Here is a 6653-nt window from a genome sequence, read left to right as displayed (position 1 = left end):
AAATTTCTACGACATCATACCAATGCAACGGGCATCCTCAAATACGAAAAGAACAAAAGCTTGACGAATCATAAAATGCAAATAAGGTGTAACTGTAAACAAGTAACAGGTAAAATTACTCTGGAGTCTGGATAATTAATCCGTGCGGTACCCGGTACGGATCGTACCGGTTTTTTTTTGCAACAAGAGGGAAACATAACGGGGCTTAAAATATTCGATATGACTATTTTGTGGAGGCCCTTAATGAACGCGAGGCCCTAAGCGCGCGCTTCGCGCGCTTGTGCTTGAATCCGCCACTGATAAAATTTACTTTCTTTCCGTAAAATCAAACTGTTTTGTCGTTTTTCCGACGAAATTTGTAAAAAATGAAGCTTTTGTTCTACCAATTTCATCTGGGTCCTAACCAAAGAGGGATGGCATAAAATCTTCCAGCATCGCAGATCCAAAATTTTAATTTATGGCATGCGGTCAACTACACCACCCACCACCTCTGTCCAGCTAGCTCTAACAAATGAAAATTGAAACTTAGATTTTTTGTAGGTAATCTCTCCTCGCCCACTTCAGGCATCTACTGGAAGAAAAATTCCAATAAAAACGCATTAAAATAATTTTTTCCTCAATCTCTTTTCACAACGTCACCATATAATAATTAATTGGACTTAATAACATCAGCTTCGACAGAACGCGTCCCCACTTGCGCCGAAAATAACGTGCACTTCGCCAAAACACCTTATATCTTCTAACAGCGTTAAGAATAGGCGCGCTAATTAAATCTCGTCCGACAACAAAGCTTCCCACCGCAAACGGCCAGATGTGCCTACATTCCAATATGCAATTTCACGTTTTACAATTTAAGACACGCATCTAAATAAACAACTTATAAAAGCAAAAAAATATACAACACACAATTTTAAAAGGAAAAATAACACTGAAACAAATTCAAACAAAATACACCAACTTTGCGCTTACTCGTAAATAATCCTCCCGATTTACACTTAATAAATTGAAATATTCTTCATATATCCATTTTGGAGTGAAGATTTTGAAAAAAAACCGCAAAAAATCAAATAAATACATACTCCAATAAATAATAATAATAACTTATCATGGGAAGGAGTTTAATCATTTATTTATTTCTTATTTATGGAGAGATATATGAGATACATTCTAAAAAGGCTTGTATATTATTTTTGTTAAGCGTATTTTTTAATTCAAAGGATAATTAAAATATATTTAACTGGAACAACCTGAAATTAGTCAACTAAACTCATTGTGGATCAGCAGGATTAAGACCAGAGCTATTTTAGGGGTTCAATAAAATCTGCAAGGTATTCCTGCCAATAGGAAGTCATTATAGACTTCTTCCTGACCTGGAAAGGGCACATTGAGCGAATATCCCGCATGTCTTGGCGATTAAGAAGGGCTTTTAGCTGATGTACATGGGGCTTTAAGGCGGCTAGGGACAGGCCATTCAAAATTTAAGCTGCGCCTACGCAAATAATTATATAGGCAACCAATCGTGCAATTCGACAAGTTTCACCAGGCATAAGTTACCTGCAAATGACCTCATCTTCCTACAATAAAACCAGATTCCAGACCCTCATTAGCGGCTATTCAACAAAAGTAACTGATTTATGGAATTTCAACTTTCCCCTGATGTTTTACAGTTTTACTAATACTGGAAACCTTTGAATATATAATAGGAAATCAAAGCTGAGAGCTCTACATACCTATATAAAAATATTACTAATGTATTACTTTCTAAGATATCATTCCTACTTACTTCCTATATAGGGATTTACAATAATGACTTTTTGAGATTTGGACTTGGGTAATGAAGGGAACAATTTCCAAAACAAGAAAAACTGGTCTTCAATTTTTGTGGTTCATAGCACAAATTTATTTAAACAATTATCACATCCGATCAAACTACGGCCCCATAGATTTCTAAATTTATATGATAACGATTTTCACAGGTGCCGCGGATGTAAGAATGGTACTTTTCTTCAGTTAGATGAACAGTTTTCGCTATTTCGCATGGCTTCCGCAATGTAGCCCGGTATTTGCTGCGTTTTCAACCTTCCCCCATTTATCAAATTATATATCTGAATTCTGATCTAATTTACAACAAAATAAATGACGCATTTTTCATTACAAAAAATGTTTTAATAGATTTTCGGAAATTTTCCAATTCCAACACGACATTCGCCTGATGCTTTACGAAAATAGTTTATTTGGCTAGCCGTCAAACCTTCAGTGGAATTATCAAAAGCATAGGTAGATTAAAAAATGGGATCGAAGAGAGATCGGCGCATTTTTGTGTGGCCGATCAGTATTGTATTAGCCATCATAAAAAAGATCTTATCGCAAGCTAACACATTCCCTTTGTCGGTACCCGCTTCCGACGTTCCGTTCACTCACCATTCGCATTTAGATGAATTTTGCTAAATCTCGGGAAAACACTTTTTCTTATTAATTTTGGTGCGTAGAATCCAAACAATTCGTACTTTTTCGATCAGACTTCTCAATCAAAAGTTATAGACTTAGAAACCAATTTCGAAAGAAAATTCAAAGGGCTGTAACTTTTGAATTAGTAGCCCAATCTTGGAACTGTTTGAAATTATGAATTCTACAGGCCACGTTCTATAAGAAAAATTTATTTCCGGGACGATCTGAGACAATTTTTTTTCGGGGCAAGAAAAGGCAGTGTATAACCTTCCTTTTTTCCACGTTCTATAAGAAAAATGTATTTCCGGGACGATCTGAGACAATTTTTTTTGGGGGCAAAAAAAGGCAGTGTACTCTCCACAAAATAGTTCTCAATTTTTGGGGCACTTCTCATAGCTCTATTAGCCACACGAGAAAGAGAGATCGCGATTCGAGCTTTCAGAAACAAAATTCGCAGAGGAAGATACCTTTTGGGCGCCCTAAGTCAACTACCCCTCGCAGACGTACGCCTTGTAAAATGAGGTTAATTTCGTACCCAGGAAAAAAACAAATTTTCGCTACGCAGTTTTTGTGTCCGTTTACAAGATCTTTCCAATGGCGCCATTTTGAAAACAATCTGAAAACTGATGGTGGAGTAAAAACTTCAAACTCGAATTGCGGGTGAGCGAGACGTCGGAAGTGGGTACCGAGAAAGGGAATGTGGTGGTCCCCGCCAAGATCTTACTGATGGTGGAGTAAAACTTCAAACGCAAATTGGGGATGCACGGGACGTCGGACGCGAGTACCGACGAAGGGAATGTGGTAGCTTCGACAAGATCTCACACGAGGACTTTGACAATTTTTTACTAACGACATGCTGAAATAAAAAATTATCACTTGTAATAGTGCTTGCTATTTCCGGAAACTTTTCGAGCTCACAAATATTTGAACTTTCGCAAAATATTCGTGAGCAAGAAAAAAATTCTATTCAAGCACTGTGGTATTCGGTAAGAAAATTTGACACCATAGTGACTTTCAACGAAAAAGTGACGTTTTATGTCAAAATTCCGGGGATGTCCTTATGCTGGAGAACATTCCTGAGAGGAGTCTTTCGTCAAGGGAATTTTATGTCAAAACATTATTACCTTTTTACGTCAAAAAATTGACGATAAATTCCGTGGTTGCCATGGAAATGTGACACGAAATCCGCATTTCATTGGTCAATAAAATTGCTGGTTGAAATTTTCGTTGAGATTTATCACCTAAGGTATGTAAGACACACGATTATCAATTTTTGTATTAACAGTTTTTTAACAGAGCTGCTAGATTCAAGAAGGTGCAACAAACAATTCGTTATGTTTATCTATAATAGGTACATCGTCCAAATTGTACATAATTTTTATGTACCTAATCGATATTATTAAATTGCTTTTTGATAAGTAGGTAACAATACACCTACATCAAATGTATGAAAAAAATGTATGAAACGGGTCTAAAAAATTAAAACGTTGTTACTCCTGAATATTGACGCACAATATTTTTTTAATTATCGCTCAATTATCGTTGGTCCTAATAGACGAATAAATGGAAGGCATTGAGATTCTTTTGTTACTGGTCTAATAGGGTCATAAACCATTGTATATAAGTATAATGGTCATTAGGTGTTAATATTTTCCAGGTAAAAGTGCTACCTGAGTTGCCTATCGTCATTGTATGGAAGGTATTGCATTTCTTCCGTCGCTATATTTTATATAAACTTTTGAGTAAAAATTACGGGTTATTTCATAATTTGAAGCAGTTCGTAATATATTTTTTTAATCCACTTAGTTACTAAATAAATTGTGCGGATTTACTTTTTAAATGTTTTTTTTACTAAGGCCAGTATTCGCGTTCTTAGTAAATTCAAGATTATCATTTATACACGACTTGAATAATTTTATCAAAAAAATAAATCGCTACATTTAATGACTTTCTATATCTCTATCAATTTCCGATAAGACCTCTAGTTAGAATTAATATTTGGGCTTCAAAAATTACTCAAAAGTTTCGACTTTTATTGCAAATTTCAGTGACCATTGTGTGTTGCCTATCCTCTATCCCTAGCCCCCTTAACACTGTATTGATAAAGCTAACAATATTGTCTGGTGCACTTATATGGTGGCCTGCCATGCGCAGGGAAAACTACAGGAAGCAGCTTGAAAACGTTCAGAGGCTCAGCTGTGTGAGAGGCACTGGATCCATGAAAACGCAGAGGTTCGGAAGGCTTCCAATCGACTAAATGATTGGGAAGGCATGTGATCCGGACTTTTTACTAAGACCGAAGAGTTATAAGGATTCTCTTCCGGACAGGGAACAGTGTCTGAACTCCGATTACCCGTTCCTCAAACCTGAGGGGTTGTTTACAAACGTTTTATATGCAAAGCTTAAAATCAATTTTTAAATTTCGTGTCTTTGTTAAACAATCTTTAAATTTCATGGCCTCTAATTGATTCATCCTTTTGTAATTATGACATCATTAGTATCTCGTTTTGATTAATTTTTTAGCTACATTTGACTCGATTACTTGATTTTCGTTGTACGATTTGATGTACGTTTGATTTTCGTATATGTCTGTTTGTACGTTGTTGCTGTAATTGATTTATTTCTTGTATTTATGGGTCATGCCAGGTTTTTTCTTGCTGGTTCGTTTTTCCGCTGACTTTTCGGGTTGAATTTGCTCCGCGGAACCAAGCCTGGTCAGTCGTGCGTAATAAATTTCATTTCTCTTATTCCCTTCGGACACACAAAAATTATGTCTTATTTAATTTCATAGCCGATTCTGCCTCACGTTCCAACACTTAAAAGACCGCCATAGCAAAAGACAACGTGGGAGTCTCATTCGTACCACGCAGTTTCAGCCGAATGCTACCGAGATTTGAAGATGCCGCGAAACGTCTGTAATGTGGACAACAAAAGCTAGATGGCGCTACTTGTAATTGTTCTCCAGAGTTGCCAACTGTAAGTATAGGGTAAGCATCTGCAGTGTCTGCTGAGGAACCCCTAAGAACGTTTTAAACATGGTGATCGACCGAGAGCTAACATCAGCTTCTCCCTTGGTCAGCAGCTCAGCATAGCTCCTTGTTTCAGGTAGAGATATTATCCATCATGACAAGTGCACAGATCCCCATATGTCGCTTTTGAGTTAATCCTATCAAGATCGCAGCAAGTTTTGTTAAGAATGATTGTTCCTCTCAAATTCCTCTTTAAATATTCCTCGAGATCCCCGTAGTCAAATTTCTTATTTAGTTTCTCTGAAATTATGGTCAAGTTCAATGAAATCCTTCTCAAATTCATGTTCTCCTCCCCTCAAATTCATCATACGTTAGTCACAACTTCATGTCAAGACTTCTCCTCAACAATCACTCAAATTGCCCATTATCCCTGTCATATTATAAGCCCCCCTCTGCCGGAATAGTTAGTAATAATAGTAGCCCAGGAAGTGGGAATTTTCTAGTACATATTTTCCCAGTCGGCGAACATAGATACACTTGGTTGATCAGTGGTGGCATATTTGCATATTCCAAACAACGTAGGGTGGATTAGAGGTATTTTCTGGTGTGTTCTGTCAAAAATATCGAAAATTTACTTGCGGAACCGATATCGTGACTGATTTGTGGTCTGTGGATATGAAAAATATGTTTTGTGTTTGAAAAATTAAAGAATATTTAAAAATTTCATTGAAGATAAAGCCAGTTTGCCGTTTCTATGTAAGTTTTCTGATATATACTTCGATAATAATTAAGAAAGTGCAAATTAGGAAAATTAACTTGACCCCATCGGATTTTCCACGTACATGAAACCCAACGGAACAGTTGGATAGATACTTTAGATCACTTTAACCTCAAGGGAGATAAATGATTGTGCATTTTAATGACATCTGTCATTCTTAATTCAAATGTGACCCGGAGCACGATATAAATTGACGTTCAGAACATATGAAAATGCGGTTCCTATGGAAACGACCGCGACGGCAGAACCTAAGCTTGCTATTTTTGACGTCTAAATTAAATTCAGAATTGTCAAAAGCTTTACTATGATTTAAATGGCTTCGCTATAAAATAAAGTTTTGTATTGTACACGAGGATAAATGGAAACTAACGATCTCGTAAAAGTGAATTCACGAGTGGCTCACGCAATGGTTGAAACATCCCTTTCTCGTCTTATATAATAAAGAACTATGGTTGATA

The sequence above is a fragment of the Photinus pyralis genome, unplaced genomic scaffold, assembly GCF_008802855.1.
Source record: "Photinus pyralis isolate 1611_PpyrPB1 unplaced genomic scaffold, Ppyr1.3 Ppyr1.4_LG7, whole genome shotgun sequence".
NCBI classification, from domain to species: Eukaryota; Metazoa; Arthropoda; class Insecta; order Coleoptera; family Lampyridae; genus Photinus; species Photinus pyralis.
Note: the sequence above shows the minus strand (reverse complement) of the source record.